This window comes from Macaca nemestrina, chromosome 14, assembly GCF_043159975.1.
Source record: "Macaca nemestrina isolate mMacNem1 chromosome 14, mMacNem.hap1, whole genome shotgun sequence".
In the NCBI taxonomy this organism is placed as follows: Eukaryota; Metazoa; Chordata; class Mammalia; order Primates; family Cercopithecidae; genus Macaca; species Macaca nemestrina.
Genome location: NC_092138.1, coordinates 13,637,373 through 13,650,656, shown reverse-complemented (window position 1 = coordinate 13,650,656; position 13,284 = coordinate 13,637,373). Strand labels below are relative to the sequence as shown.

Sequence of the window (13,284 nt, the reverse complement as noted above, 5' to 3'; positions counted from 1 at the left end):
TAAATTAGGAGATGATTGTAGAGGCCTGGGAAAAACAATAAAAGCCAGGTAAAAGTCTCCTCTCAGATTGCTGCATAACAGAGTTTAAATTCTTGCTCCACTTTGAAGAAATGGAAACAGCTGGGTGCGGCAGCTCATGCCTGTAATCCCGGCACTTTGGGAGGCCAAGGTGGGTGGATCACCTGAGGTCAGGAGTTCAAGACCAGCCTGGCCAACATGAGGAAACCCTGTCTCTGCTAAAAACACAAAAATTAGCCGGGTGTAGTGACTGTCACCTGTAGTCCCAGCTACTCAGAAGGTTGAGGCATGAGACTCGCTTGAACCCAGGAGGCAGAGCTTGCAGTAAGCTGAGATCCTGCCACTGCATTCCAGCCTGGGAGACAGAGTGAGAATCTGTCTCTGAAAAACAAAACAAAACAAAAAACCCCACAAACAAAAAAACAAATGGAAAGTAGAAATCGTGGTTGGAGTTTATGAAAGGAGACCACGCGGACTCCAATTAGTAGGTCAATTCTCAAAGACAGGACTTGGTTCTATGTCAAGGTTGAAAAAAATGCATTCCCGAAGGTTGAGTTAAATATTTAAGGTATGTATCATCTTTTATGATTCCTTGCCTTAACTTTTTTCTCTAATTAACCACCCATCTGTCGATATGGATACAGATAGTTTTGGATGTAAGAATTCTGTATTAATAATACATGCGGGAAGAAAGAAGAAAGGAGATGATATGAATTTTCTGGTCTCGTACCATATACAGCAGGCACTTAATAAATAGAAATTCTCATTCGCCTCTCTCTTTTTTTTTTTGAAAGAAGGAACCATAACTTTCTAACACAGCTAATACTATCTCTAAACAGTTCTAGATAATTGGAAAGTTTTTTTTTTTTTTGAGACGGAGTTTCGCTTTGTCTTCCAGGCTGGAGTGCAGTGGTGCAATCTTGGCTCACTGCACCCTCCACCTCCCAGGTTCAAGTATTTCTCCTGCCTCAGCCTCCCAAGTAGCTGGGATTACGGGCACACACCACCACTCCTGGCTAATTTTTGTATTTTTAGTAAAGACAGGGTTTGGCCATGTTGGCCAGGCTGGACTTGAACTCCTGACCTCAAGTGATCTGCCCCCTCAGCCTCCCAAAGTGCTGGGATTATAGGTGTGAGCCATCACACCTGGCCTGGAAAGCTCTTTTAAAGCTTCCTTGTAATTTCCACATAGTATAGTCTTAGCCTTGTATTTTGGGTGTGCCCAGAACCAAGGGCAGTTACACACACACACACACACACACATATACACACATTTTTCTGAGAGAGGGTCTTCTCGCTCTGTTGCCCAGGCTGGAGTGCAGTGGCACAAATGCGGCTCACTGCAGTCTTGACCTTTGAGACTCAAGTGATCCTCCTGCTTGGTAGCTGGGACTACAGGCAAGTGCTAACATGCTGGGCTAATTATTTTATTTTTAGGAGAGATAGGTTCTCACTATGTTTCCCATGCTGGTCTCAAACTGTGGGGTTCAAGTGATCCTCTAGCCTTGGCCTCCCAAAGTGCTGGAATTATAGGTGTGAGCCATCGTGCCCAGCACTATACATAGTTGAAGACAACAATAAGTCATGTCCCTCTGTCAATCTCTTCTCCACAGCAACCCTTGTCCTTTTGTTTTTAGTGTCCCTCCCTTCCTTTCTGGGCCTGAGCCCTGTGACACCCCAGATGAATGTGACATTCTATAAGCAGAACAGGAGAGCTGTCCCGCCACTTTGTCCCTATTCTGGACACCCCCTTTCACTGAAGGGATCTGCCACCATGTGAGGATTTTTCACAGCTCTGTCAAGTGCCACTAATATAGGCCTGGCTGCCAGCCTTCCAGGCCTTTCATCAGGGACTGCCACGAAGCAGGCCTTCTCCATCCTGAAACTGCACATTTGATTTTCTTTCAGTGTGTATGTGGGAATTTGTATGAATTACATTTTATCTTGTTGGTTTCAGCCAAGTTTTCCAGTTTGAGTTCTTTTTGTTTGGTATCCTGATAGAAGTTGTATTAGTCCATTCTCACACTACTATGAAGAAATACCTGAGACTGGGTAATTTACAAAGGAAAGAGGTTTAATTGACTCACAGTTCTGCGTGGCTGGGGAGGCCTCAGGAAACCTACAATCAAGGCAGAAGGGGAAGCAAACACGTTTTTCTTCTCATGGTGGCAGGAGAGAGAGAAATGCTGGGCAAAGGGGGAAAAGCCCCTTATAAATCCATCAGATCGCATGATAACTCACTCACTATGAGAAAAACTGTGTGGGGGTAACCATGCTCTTACATCCCAATAGGTCCTTCCCACTACAGGTGGGGATTATGGGAACTACAATTCAAGATGAGATTTGGGTGGGGACACAGCCAAACCATGTCACAAGTCATTCAGCATAGTGACTATTTCTCCCAGCTTGGTATTTTGGCCAATTTGGCGAACAAGCCTTCCCAGTCTTTCTTCACGCTGGTGGTGAATACACTGGACAGTAAAGGGCCTGAGACACAGCTGTGTGGCATGGTACAAGAGGCCTGGACTCTGTCCTCCACCCAGTTCATTTAACATTCAATTAAACAAATATTCATCAAGTTGTGCATGCCAGGCACTGTTCTAAATGCTGGCAATATAGCGGTGGACAAAAGAAACAAAAATTCTACCTTTTTTTTTTTTTTCTCTGAGGCGGAGTCTTGCTCTGTAGCCTAGGCTGGAGTGCAGTGATGTGATCTTGGCTCACTGCAACCTCTGCCTCCTGGGATCAAGTGATTCTCTTGCCTCAACCTACCGAGTAGCTGGGATTACAGGCGCCCACCACCACACGCGGCTAATTTTTGTATTTTTAGTAGAGACGGGGTTTTACTATGTGGCTGGTCTTGAACTCCTGACCTCAAGTGATCCATTGGCCTTGGCCTCCCAAAGTGCTGGGATTATAGGCGTTAGTCACTGCGCCTGGTCAAATTCTACTCTTTTGGAGCTTGCATTTTAGTCGACATCATTTTGACTAATAAGTCATGTCCCCATCATATATACCTTAATCCTTATTTGATTAAGCTCTCATTTATTCGTAATGATGATTAACTGAGTATTTACTATGTGTTGAGCACTGGTTTTCATGCATGTAGTAAGTATGAACTTATCTACAACATACCATCCACTAGATTGGCAAAAAGCTCATTATCACATTTTTGGGGCCGGTCCTCTCTCCTTTAGGGATCATCTGTGAATCTTTATGAATCTTTTGCAGTCTAAAAGGAAATTTCTCCAAAGTTCAATTTTCAAGTGGGGAAAAAAGTCGTAGTGTTGGTCTGCAGCTCTGCAGCTGCTCATCACCGCCACTTGGGGGCGCTGCTGCACACAGATTGTCCTCCATCCATCCATTGGACCATGTGGTCTCTGCCTTATGATCCAGTCCAGACAGCTGGGGCCTTCAAAGAAAGGCAATTCTCCACCCTGTGTGCCTCACTTAGTCCAAGGTGCTCCTCGTTGGGTTTTCTGGAGTTCTCAGTCATTCTCCTCTGGAGCCAGTCCTCATGAGTGGCTCAGGCAACCTCCCTCTGGGATCCAAAGCCCTGCATCTCTTTAGTTCTGAGAAGACACTGGGTGGGTAGGCAGAGAGATTGAAGAGACCAGGATTGAGATTTTTTTTTTTTTTTTTTGCATTCCTCAATATCTTTATTTTATTTTATTCCTTTTTAAAGAGGCTCACTATGATGTCCAGGTTGGTGTTGAACTCCTGGGCTCAAGAGCTCCTCCTGCCCCAACCTCCTGAGTAGTTGAGACTAAAGGTGCATGCCCCTGACCCTATCTGTATTCCTCAACATCCAATAGACTTACTCCACTCTCTTCTTGACATAGTGTTAATTGATCCAAGTCTTCTCTTCTTTTTGGTGTCACATGACAATCTGATTACTTCTTAAGGAAGGGGATAGGTGACAAGGTGCCACCTTGGGGGTTTCTGCTGAACACCGACTGCTCCCCATCTGTGTAGGAGAGGTGGTGGAGATTAGGTGGTGAGGAAGACTTTCAAAACCTTAATGTATGAGTCTCCATGTCTCAGAGGCCACTAAGGGACTTCTTATGCATCTTTAAATATCAGTGAAAAAAATATCTTCCAAGTTTACTCCAAACTTGTGCATTATCTCATTTGATCCCCAGAATACCCTGGCAAGGCAGCATCATGTTAGCCATTTCACAGATGAGGCAACAGATTCAGAAGTGATAGGAACTCACTGTGAGTTTGGAAGCTGGGTGAGTTGGGCTTTGAAGTCTTACTTGGTCCACCACCCATGCTCCTCCATCTTGCTTACAGGCTCTCACCCTCTGTACTGACCTGTACCTCCCTGCACCACTGTCCAAGCATCAGAGAGGACTTCCAGAGAGCTTGGAGGCTCAACAGTTTCTCAATAGGCCGTCTGAACTGAGAACTTTAGAAACGACTTGCCTGGCCAGGCGTGATGGTTCAGGTTTTGAATCCCAGCACTCTGGGAGGCTGAGGGTGGATCACTTGAGGCCAGAGTTTGAGAGTTCTCAAGAGCTCAAGACCAGCCTGGACAACGTGGTGAAACCCTGTCTCTACTAAAAATACAAAAATTAACCAGGTGTAGCAGTGCACGCCTGTAGTCCCATCTACTCAGGAGAAGCATAGAATTGCTTGAGCCTGGGAGGTGGAGGTTGCATTGAGTTGAGATCACGCCACTGCACTCCTGCCTGGGTGACAGAGTGAGACTGTCTCAAAAAAAAAAAAAAAAAAAAAAAATTTGCCTTCACGAGGAACTGCTGATTTGATTCCTGAAGTAGTACAGCTCATTAATCCAATGTCCATAATGGGAACAGAAGAATTATATTACACTAGAGCTAAAAGAGACATCAGCAATCGTGTAGCTTAGCTTGTTTTTACAGAGTTGAATACTGAGGATCAGGGAGCTTAAATGACAACTAGGCAGTAAAAGAACTCATGGAGTAACCTGGTCTTCTCATTCCCAGTTTAGGACTTATTTTAAACTGGTGTTTGATGACTTTTGCATTAGAGGCCTTTGTTATTCTAGAAAAGTGAACATTACTGAAGTGTTAAAATACAAAGCACTTTTTTTTTTTTTTTTTTTTTTTGAGGCAGAGTTTCACTGTGTTGCCCAGGCTGGAGTGTAATGGCGTGATCATGGTTCACCGCAACCTCTGCCTCCTGGGTTCAAGCGATTCTCCTGCCTCAGCCTTCTGAGTAGCTGGGATTACAGGTGTGCGCCACCACGCCTGGCTAATTTTGTATTTTTAGTAGAGATGGGGTTTCTCTATGTTGGTCAGGCTGGTCTCGAACTCCTAATCTCAGATGATCCGCCCACCTCGGCCTCCCAAAGTGCTGGGATTACAGGCGTGAGCCAACGCTCCCAGCCCTACAAAGCACTTTCAGCCCTTGCCAAGACAGAGCAACAGGTTTATTTTTATGCTATCAGCATTATAAAGCTGGGCAAAATATATGAACAAGTGTTCTTAGGCATTGGACAGTGGACATCACAGGACTGCAATTCTTGAAAGAAGGCACACAAAGTGAGGTCCACTTTCATGCTGCCCTTTTTTTTCCTTTTTTTTTTTTGAGACAGAGTCTCCCTCTGTTGCCCAGGCTGGAGTACAATGGTGTGATCTCAGCTCACTGCAACCTCCGCTTCCCAGGTTCAAGTGATTCTCCTGCCTCAGCCTCCTGAGTAGCTGGGATTGCAGGTGCACACCACCATGCCTGACTAATTTTTGTATTTTTAGTAGAGATGAGATTTTACCATGTTGACCATGGTTGACCAGGGTGGTCTCGAACTCTTGACCTCAGGTGATCCACCCACATTGGGCTCCCAAAGCGCTGGGATTACAGGCATGAGCCACCATGGCCAGCCTGTAGTTTGTTTTTTTGAGACAGGGTCTTGCTCTGTCACCCAGGCTGGAGCGCAGTGGTGCGATCATGGCTCACTGAAGCCTCGACTTCCTGGACTTAAGTGATCTTCCTACCTCAGCCTCCTGAGTAGCTGAGACTGCAGACATGTGCCACCATGCCCAGCTAATTTTTTCTTTTTTGTAGAGATGGGATCTCACCATGTTGCCTCAGCCTCTTAAAGTGCTGGGATTACAGGCATGAGCCACCATGCCTAACCAATACTGACTTTTTGCTTGAGACATTTTCCAAACTGTAGGGAAATGGAGCCCAACCAGATAGTTGAAGTCTTGCTAGGTGGAGAAAATGAAGACAGAAAGTGAGGGTAGATAAGACTGCTTGAACCTGCAGGTTTGGATATCAGAGAGAAGGCAATTGAAGAGAAACAATCAGAAATCTGTTTAGTAGCTTCCTTTAGGTCCTTGGCAAGATCTTTAGTTGCATATTTATTGACTGAGACTCTGAAAAGTCTAGCTGAGAACAGCTTCTAGGGCACTGAGAGGTAAGCAGTGATTTTCGAAGTCTGATCTGTCAGGGAGATTTGGAGTTCTGATTCAACCAAAGTAGAGGTGAACCTTTATTTGAGACCTAAAACAACACTCACCTTAGGGGAAATGACTATGTCCCAGGAATAAGGGACATGCTGTAGGGCTGAGAGCAAAGATGAAATAGACCTGCCTTAAGAAAGCCAAAACCCAAGCTTGACAGGATCAATATGACATGTTAGTAATTTAACTGCTTATCAGAAAAAAAAAAATCACAGTTTTTAGAGAAAAACAAAATCCAGAGTCTCTACAACATATCGTTCAAAATGTTCAGTGTATGTCTTTGTTCATTTGTTCTGCTATAACAAAATACCCAAGACTGGGTAATTTATAAAACACAGAAATGTATTTTCTCACAGTTCTAGAAGCTGGGAAGGCCAAGATCAAGGCAATGGCAGATTCGGTGTCTGCCAAGATCCCATTCCTCATGCTGTGCTTCCTTGCTGTGTCCTCACATGGCAGCAGATGGAAGGGCAAAAAAAGGAACTGGGGGCCGGGTGTAGTGGCTCACGCTTGTAATCCCAGCACTTTGGGAAGCTGAGGCAGGCAGATCACCTGAGGTCAGCAGTTCAAGACTAACCTGGCCAACATGGTGAAACCCTGTCTCTACTAAAAATACAAAAATTAGCTGGGAGTAGGGGTGGGCACCAGCAATCCCAGCTACTCAGGAGGCTGAAGCAGGAGAATCCCTTGAACCCAGGGGGCGGAGGTTGTAGTGAGCCAAGACTGTGCCACTGCACTCCAACCTGGGCAACAGAGTGAGACTGTCTCAATTAAAAAAAAAAAAAAAAAAAGGAAAAAAAAGAAATATGTCTAAGAGTTTTCTTTCTTTTTTCTTAAAAAGATCAATTGCCAGCCGGGTGTGGTGGCTCAAGCCTGTAATCTCAGCACTTTGGGAGGCCGAGGTGGGTGGATCATTTGAGGTCAGGAGTTCGAGACCAGCCAGGCCAACGTGACGAAACCTCATCTCTACTAAAAATACAAAAATTAGCTGGGGGTGGTGGTGCACGCTTGTAATCCCAGCTACTCGGGAGGCTGAGGCAGGAGAATCACTTGAATCGGGGGGTAGACGTTGCAGTGAGCTGAGATGGCACCATTGCACTGCAATCTGGGTGACAAGAGGGAGACTCCTTCTCAAAAAAAAAAAAAAAGTTAATTGCCAAATTGCCATGTGGTCTGGTTTTTTTTTTTTTTTTTTTTTTTTTTGGCTGGTTGAGGTAGCTCAAATCTGTAATCCTAGTATTTTGGGAGGCCGAGGTGGATGGATGGCCTGTGCTCAGGAATTTGAGACCATCCTGGGCAACATGGGGAAAACCTGTCTCTACTAAAAATACAAAAATTAGCTGGGTGCCGTGACACACGTCTGTAGTTCCAGCTACTCAGGGAAGCTGAGGCAGGAAGATCACTTGAGCTGGGGAGAGAGGCTATAGTGAGCCAAGATCATGCCACTGTACTCCAGCCTGGACGACAGTGCCAGACCCTGTCTTAAATAAATAAATAAATACAAGAAATAAAGAAGGGATTCTGTGAGATTGTGATGGGTGGTAAGGCAGTGCAAAACAGATAATATTATGTCGATTTGGGAGAATAGCCTTGATTTTACTGAACGTCTGGATGACTGATAATGAAATAGGAAGGAACAATATTTGAGCAAAAGTAAAAATCTTCAGAAGAAATATCTTCTTTTTGATTCATAAGAATTTATAAGCATTTTTCGTAGACAGCTTCAACTTGTGTTGAATGTTCAACTAATTTAATTATTTCAGACCAGAAGGACAGAGTGAAAAACAATTTTTTTTAAAGAAAAAAGGACAGCTGGACGCCGTGGCTCAAGCCTGTTATCCCAGCACTTTGGGAGGCTGAGGTGGGCAGATCACCTGAGGTCAGGAGTTCGAGACTAGCCTGGCCAACATGGCGAAACCCTGTGTCTAGTAAGAATACAAAAATTAGCCGGGTGTGGTGGCATGCGCCTGTAATCCCAGCTACTCAGGAGACTGAGGCCAGAGAATCCCTTGAACCCGGGAGGCAGAGATTGCAGTGAGCCGAGATTACGCCATTGCACTCCAATGGGCAATAGAGTGAGACTCTGTCAAAAAAAAAAAAAAAAAAAAGAAAAAGAGAACAAAAAATAATTTGATTATTATTACCTACCAAACCTGAGTTTTAAACCTTTTGATTGTGTAAGAACCCTGAAGACGCATGAAGAAAAATTTTTCATGATTCTCTTTTTAGATATAGTAAGTTGATTAGTTAGCATTGTTAGTAAAAATGGTCCATAATACAGATTTTCCCTTTCCCTAAAAAATAAAGTTGCTTTCTAATCAGAAAGGAAGCAGAAAATCTCTGTTGGAAAGCTTTTTATTCTGATTGCTATTGGAGTTGGGGAGATTTACTGTTCTTGGAATAAGCGCATTTACTCAATGAGGGAATAAAATCAACATTATTAATTATTTCAAGACAGAAAACATCTTGAATCATGAAAACTCTTAATTCATGGGTCTTAATCTTTCTCCTGGTTTCTAAGGGCTGATAGATCATCCTGCAGAATTATTCCCCTGTGCCCTTGGAATGCTCCATAATTAATTAATAATGTATACCCAGCAAGGTGATAGGCAGAGCAGGGGTGGGCGTTCACACCATGCTGGGATTGCTTTGGTGGCTTAAATAGTCACGGAGGTGTTTTGCTGGAAAGCTCCTTGGAGCGGGGAGGCCCAGAGGCCGAAGAGCAGAGGCTCAAAGTGGTCACAGGTGGGCGGCTTCTTTTTTTGTCTCGGGGTCTTCAGTGTGACAGGGTCTCTCACAAGTGGATCAGATGGAATTTCACAGCCTCTGACTATTCTTTGGATTGTGTAGAATCCGAAACATTTCATAATTTGAGTCCTTGAGAAAAGGGCTTTATTTGGGCACAGAAAAATTAGCATGCAGTTGAGAAATAGATTTGAAACACATGAGCGGGACTGCTTTGCTTTGCTTGTCTTCTGGTTCTTGGGCCGCTTCCATTTTAGTTTCAGTAAATGAGGAATTTCTTAATGAGTTATGTGGTATTTACTGAAGGTTGTAATTCTGGCAAATGCTAAATAGAAAGTTTTTTTTTTTTTTCCCCCTCCTCCTCTGCCTTCCCTGATCCATAGTCTTATTATTTGGAGAGTTCTCAAATTGTTTGCCAAAACCAGTGACATAACTGGCTCCTTTTGACAGGCACCTGCCAAACCTGCCCAGATTCCTACAGCAGCCAGTTCGCTGTGTCTCCAGGCTTCAGAGAAACACCAGCTTCTCTGATGGAGGAGCCTTGTTCTAGAAGGGCATGAAGCCTAGGTAAGCTGGAAGGTCATTTGGCCTAACTTCTTATCTATAGCAGACCAGTACCTTGATATGCGAGTAGAGGGTAATCTTTCTAAAATGCAAAAACGGCTTTATTGTTTTATTTAAAATTATACTGCTCACTGAAAAACATTCTGCAAATACAACAAATAACAAAGAAGAAAGTAAAACACAAAAAACAAGCACCGCCTCCACTCCCAATTTCACCATCTCTATGCGGGGTTCTGCAAGCTTTTGCTGTACATGTAGAGGTCATAAAACATTTTATTTTTATTTTTACTTTTTTTGAGACAGGGTCTCACTTTATGGCCCAGGCTGGAGTGCAGTGGCATGATCGTGGCTCACTGCAGCCTCGACCTCCCAGGCTCAGGCGATCCTCCCACCTCAGCCTCTCAAATAGCTGGGACTACAGGTGCATGCCACCACGCCCAGCTAATTTTTTGTATTTTTTGTAGAGACAGAGTTTCTCCATGTAGCCCAGGATGGCTTGGAACTCTGGATCTCAAGCAATCCTCTCGCGTTGGTGAGCCACCACACCTGGCCGAGGTTGTTAATATTTTAGTCTTTGCTAAAATAGGCCAGATTGTCTCTGTCACAACTCAGCTCCGTAGCTGTACCATGAAAGCAATCATGGACAACATGTAAACAAATAGGCGTGGCTGTGTTTCAATAAAACTTTATTAGGGCTAGATTTTGTATGCAGGCTATAGTTTGCAGACCCCTAATCTAAAGTTACCCTCATTTATATTAGGTGCTCATCATTTCTAAATCTTTTTTCCCTTTTCATGTCTTTGTGGACATACTCAAAGAGAAAAAAATAGAGAAATAATTTTATATAAATGAAAAATGAAAGCACTTTTATTTTCATAAACCACGAAGGAGACTGAAGCACTTTTATAAAAATGGAAGCTATATTTAAAAATATTTTAAATTCAATTTTACTGGAATTTAACTGAAGAAAATGAACTGAAATGAGACTGCAGGAACTGCTGAAATTCAGACCCATATTTCTTTACCACTGGTGATAATAGTTCCTAAAATATTCCGATAAAATTAACAAGAAAAGAGATGATGAAAAGATTAGAGGTCCTTTTGCTTGTTAAAATTCTGGTTTTCAATTTTGGATGCAGGAGTTGAATTGATGCTGTGACAAATCAGGAAATATGCATCCTTCCATTTCTCATGCCTCCTCTGAAGTCTCATTACTCATGCGATTGTTTTTAAATGGTCAAGGCTGACTATTTACATTCTCTTCTGTAACCACAGTTACTTGAGTCCTTTGGTCTTAGATGTTTAAGTAGACAGGCAAATGCCCATCACTGATTCTTATAGCAAGGTTTCTCCATTCTTTTATTGATTGATTGATTGATTGATTGATTGATGGTTTTGAGATGGAGTCTCGCTCTGTCGTCCAGGCTGGAGTGCAGGGGCATGAACTTGGCTCACTGCAACCTCTACCTCCCAGGTTCAAGTGATTCTCCTGCTTCAGTTTCCTGAGTAGCTGGGACTTCAGATGCACTCCACACCCTGCTCATTTTTGTATTTTAGTAGAGACGGGGTTTCACCGTATTGGCCAAGTGAATTCCTGACTTCAGGTGATCCGCCTGCCCTTGCCCCCCAAAGTGCTGGGATTACAGGCGTGAGCCTTTACATCCGGCTCCATTCCTTTGTGTGTGTGTGTGTGTGAGAGAGAGAGAGAGACAAGAGTCCTGCTCTTCCTCCCAGGCTGGTGTGCAGTGGTATAATCATGGCTCACTGCAGTGTCAGTCCCCCGGGCTCGGGTGATCTTTGCATCTCCATCTGGTGCAAGGACCACAGGCGTGTGCCACTACACTGAGCTAATTTTTGTATTTTTTGTAGAGAAGGGGTTTCACCATGTTGTTAGGCTGGTCTCAAACTCCTGTGCTCAAGCAATCTACCTGCCTCAGCCTTTCAGAATGCTGGTATTATGGGTGTATTATATTCTGATGGAATGGTGCCCGGCCCATTCCCTGTGTGTGTGTGTGTGTGTGTGTGCGCGCGTGTGTGTGTGTTTTTAAATATTGATTCCTCTCTTAATCAGCTGGATTTCATTACCTAGTAACTTTTTCAAGAACAATTTATGGGTGTTTTATTTTGGGATTTTCCTCTGAGCTTTATTCTAGATAAGGAGAACTTGTCAAGTTGTAAAAATCCCAGGCCACACTTTCTATCAAGTGTTATACCATTGAAAATCACAATGTCTCCATTCAGTTTCAGACTGACGGGGTTTTGTGGTCCCACTTTCCCATCTCCCCAGTAATGTGTGGCTGCTACATTTCTTCTGTTCTTTCTCTTAGGAAAGGCCCATCTTTGAATTCGTGCTGCAGGGATTACTTGGCTGTGTATATTAGTCTTGGGGTCGTCTCTTTTCTTAGAACCTCTTTGCCGTTTACCACTGGGTATCGTTATGGGGAAGCCTGAGCACAGCTTCATTTTCACCCCTTATAGGTCCCTTCTTTCTCTTCCAGGATGCGGTATGGATCCTTTCTTCATTGTTGGAATTTAATTTCTTCTTGAGAACATGTGACATTATTAATCACATTATATCAGTTTGTGTTATTCTTTTTTTTTTTTTTTTTTAAGACAGAGTCTTGCTCTGTTGATCTCTGCTCGCTGCAGCCTCTGCTTCCTGGGTTTAAGCAATTCTCTTGCCTTAGCCTCCCAAGTAGCTTGGATCACAGGTGTGCACCACCACGCCCAGATAATTTTTTTTTTTTTTTGTATTTTTAGGGGAGACAGGGTTTCCCCGTGCTGGCCAGGCTGATCTCAAACTCCTGCCCTCAGTTGATCCGCCCGCCTCGGCCTCCCAGAGTGCTGGGATTACAGGCGCGAGCCACCGTGCCCGGCCCAGTTTGTGTTATTCTTCAGGTTTAGTTCTCCCTTCATGTTATGGGAATCTTCTTCTATTTTGTTTAGTACTATCTTCTTATTCCATTTATCGAGTTCTTTATCTCAAGGACACCCATTTTTGTCTTTGTTCCTGTATAATACTTTCAATTGCTTTTATAGCTTCACTTTCATTTGCTATGATAGACTTGAGCCTTTATTTATTGTGAGTAATTTTGATTTTGGTTGCTCTCTTCTCCTCACCATTCCTACTCCTTATTTCTATAATGATGTTGTTTTGATCCCTATTTTGTTTCCTTAGTTTCACCATCCTCCCTTTCATTTCACTTCATTACTTACTCATTCTGACTTTATTGTTTTATAAAATCCATGTTTTCTTTAAATCCTTTTGTAGTGGGAAGCACTCACAGGTACTTAGCCTTCTTTTCCTCTGGTTGTATTTTCTTTTCTTTTTTAAAATTCATTTCTTTTTTTTTCTTTTTTGTTTTTTTTTGAGACATGGTCTCCCTTTGTTGCCCTGGCTGGTCTCAAACTCCTGGGCTGAAGTGATCCTCCCGCCTCAGTCTCAGGCGTGAACCACTGCACCCAACCTATTTTCTCTTCAATTATGTTGTCTGCCTCTCCCTCCGTC

General features: G+C 43.5%; 1 long non-coding RNA gene across 1 annotated transcript in view; it reads left to right on the top strand.

Moving 5' to 3' along the window:
• The window catches only part of LOC105498754 (uncharacterized), a 112,348-nt gene extending 102,577 nt beyond the window's left edge, over window positions 1-9,771 (top strand). Inside the window, exon 4 of the long non-coding RNA XR_011612374.1 lies at window positions 9,663-9,771. This is a non-coding gene — a long non-coding RNA (uncharacterized lncRNA). The remainder of the gene's footprint in view (window positions 1-9,662) is intronic.
• Window positions 9,772-13,284: the final 3,513 nt, after the last annotated feature.